This window comes from Penaeus monodon, chromosome 29 (genome assembly GCF_015228065.2).
Source record: "Penaeus monodon isolate SGIC_2016 chromosome 29, NSTDA_Pmon_1, whole genome shotgun sequence".
NCBI lineage: Eukaryota > Metazoa > Arthropoda > Malacostraca > Decapoda > Penaeidae > Penaeus > Penaeus monodon.
In genome coordinates, this window is record NC_051414.1 from 33,140,157 (window position 1) to 33,140,445 (window position 289).

Here is a 289-nt window from a genome sequence, read left to right on the forward strand (position 1 = left end):
AAGATGGCATCCCCGAATTAACATATCTTCTAACGGTACTTCGTGTTACAAGTTACATGTTATAAGATTAGGATAATTATCATACTAATTTACGTAAACGAATAATCATCACACGAGAGTACAGGTAATCAGTATAACAAATTTCTCCCTCTTTGTGGTCAAGATCTGTAATGATGTGATATAAAAAATATATAACGTGGGATAGTGTGCATGTAAATGATTTCGAATACTATAAAATATTACGGTGATATAAATAATAACATCCTGAAGTACACCTCTTGCAGGCGTC

The 289-nt window shown here is 32.5% G+C and overlaps 1 protein-coding gene across 1 annotated transcript in view; it reads left to right on the plus strand.

Annotated features, from left to right (window-relative positions):
• Nucleotides 1–289, plus strand: part of LOC119592181 — a 14,195-nt gene that overhangs the window by 13,421 nt on the left and 485 nt on the right. The gene's annotated exons all lie outside the window — the stretch shown is intronic.